Raw genomic sequence first — 2,500 nt, 5'->3', positions numbered from 1 at the left:
TGCTGCAAGATCTGATCATGAAGCAGAAAAGAAGTAGTGTGTGCTGCAAGATCTGATCATGAAGTAGAAAAGATGTGGTCAGTAGTGTGTGCTGCAAGATCTGATCATGAAGCAGAAAAGAAGTAGTGTGTGCTGCAAGATCTGATCATGAAGTAGAAAAGATGTGGTCAGTAGTGTGTGCTGCAAGATCTGATCATGAAGTAGAAAAGATGTGGTCAGTGGTGTGTGCTGCAAGATCTGATCATGAAGCAGAAAAGAAGTAGTGTGTGCTGCAAGATCTGATCATGAAGTAGAAAAGATGTGGTCAGTAGTGTGTGCTGCAAGATCTGATCATGAAGCAGAAAAGTAGTGTGTGCTGCAAGATCTGATCATGAAGTAGAAAAGATGTGGTCAGTAGTGTGTGCTGCAAGATCTGATCACGAAGTAGAAAAGAAGTAGTGTGTGCTGCAAGATCTGATCATGAAGTAGAAAAGATGTGGTCAGTAGTGTGTGCTGCAAGATCTGATCATGAAGTAGAAAAGATGTGTAGTGTGTGCTGCAAGATCTGATCATGAAGCAGAAAAGAAGTAGTGTGTGCTGCAAGATCTGATCATGAAGTAGAAAGGATGTGGTCAGTAGTGTGTGCTGCAAGATCTGATCATGAAGCAGAAAAGATGTCAGTAGTGTGTGCTGCAAGGTCTGATCATGAAGTAGAAAAGATGTCAGTAGTGTGTGCTGCAAGATCTGATCATGAAGTAGAAAAGATGTGTAGTGTGTGCTGCAAGATCTGATCATGAAGTAGAAAAGATGTGTAGTGTGTGCTGCAAGATCTGATCATGAAGTAGAAAAGATGTCAGTAGTGTGTGCTGCAAGATCTGATCATGAAGTAGAAAAGATGTGTAGTGTGTGCTGCAAGATCTGATCATGAAGTAGAAAAGATGTGTAGTGTGTGCTGCAAGATCTGATCATGAAGTAGAAAAGATGTCAGTAGTGTGTGCTGCAAGATCTGATCATGAAGTAGAAAAGAAGTAGTGTGTGCTGCAAGATCTGATCATGAAGTAGAAAAGAAGTAGTGTGTGCTGCAAGATCTGATCATGAAGTAAAAAAGATGTGTAGTGTGTGCTGCAAGATCTGATCATGAAGTAGAAAAGATGTGTAGTGTGTGCTGCAAGATCTGATCATGAAGTAGAAAAGATGTGGTCAGTAGTATGTGCTGCAAGATCTGATCATGAAGTAGAAAAGATGTGGTCAGTAGTGTGTGCTGCAAGATCTGATCATGAAGTAGAAAAGAAGTAGTGTGTGCTGCAAGATCTGATCATGAAGCAGAAAGAAAGAAACAAAAGGGCTGTTGTCCAACTCGTACGATAACTGTCCTATATTAATAATTGTATAAAATATATAAAATGAAAAACTGAGAAAAAAAAGATAAATAATGTGTTATGAAAAACCTAGAGTATGGGTTAATACCAAATATATCATCAGCAATATGAACGAACAAACTGAATACAGTTCTAGTAATACGTCTGTAGTGAACATCTGTTGTGCAAAGTGTAGCCTGAGTGTCAGATTCTCTAGGTGTCTGATTCATCTATTTCATATTCCAAGTCGGAAATAATTTGTTTATGCATGTGTTATATCATCGCTGTACTAATTGCATGCTTTTTTTCTTCTTTTTTTTAATTTTTGTTGTTGTTGTTTTGTTTGTGTTGGTTTTTAAGCAAATATGCAAAGCATTTTTCATTATTGTATTGTATTTCTCTTTTTATCACAACACATTTCTCCGTGTCAAATTCCAGCTGCTCTCCCCAGGGAGAGTGCGTCCCCACAATACAGCGCCACCTTTTTTTTCTTTTTTTTTTCCTGCGTGCAGTTTTATTTGTTTTTCCTATCAAAGTGGATTTTTCTACAGAATTTTGCCAGGAGCAGCCCTTTTGTTGCCGTGGGTTCTTTTACGTGCGCTAAGAGCATGGTGCACACTGGTCCTCGGTTTATCGTCTCATCCGAATGACTAGCGTCCAGACCACCACTCAATGTCTAGTGGTAGGGGAGAAAATATAGGCGGCTGAGCCGTGATTCGAACCAGCGCGCTCAGATTCTCTCGCATCCTAGGCGGACGCGTTACCTCTTGGCCATCATTCCACATTATGACAGAGCAACAATTTTACCAGCGCTTACTATAAAAAAAAAGAAGAAGTTTTCTGTCATTTACGATTTAAATTCTGTTCGGGGTATAATGACGACATTCACGTCAAGCTGTCGATACGGCTTGACAGGGAATCCAGTCCCCATCAGTCGAGTTCGGCATGGAGACATGTGTCACACAACACGCAGACACCACCACAATAATTGCGCATTCAGATGGACGGAAAAAACCCCAAAAAACAAACAAACAAAACCCCCCCAAAAAAAAACAACAACAAAAAAAGGCCTTACTTTCTCATTCAAGGAACCAAGGATTGGTCCAACTGACAACCTCTGAAGGTGAAAACCACAGCATGACGGTTTCAGGGCTATAATTATA

General features: G+C 40.1%; 1 protein-coding gene across 2 annotated transcripts in view; it reads right to left on the bottom strand.

Annotated features, from left to right (window-relative positions):
* Positions 1–1,220: 1,220 nt before the first annotated feature.
* Positions 1,221–2,500, bottom strand: part of LOC143290024 (uncharacterized) — a 35,902-nt gene continuing 34,622 nt past the window's right edge. For both annotated transcript variants that reach the window (XM_076599356.1, XM_076599355.1), the window contains exon 8: positions 1,221–2,500. This exon is cut by the window's right edge and continues 3,159 nt beyond it. The gene's annotated coding sequence lies outside the window, so the exon portion shown is untranslated.

The sequence above is a fragment of the Babylonia areolata genome, chromosome 14, assembly GCF_041734735.1.
Source record: "Babylonia areolata isolate BAREFJ2019XMU chromosome 14, ASM4173473v1, whole genome shotgun sequence".
Classification (NCBI taxonomy): Eukaryota; Metazoa; Mollusca; class Gastropoda; order Neogastropoda; family Buccinidae; genus Babylonia; species Babylonia areolata.
This window is presented reverse-complemented; position numbering and strand designations above follow the sequence as displayed.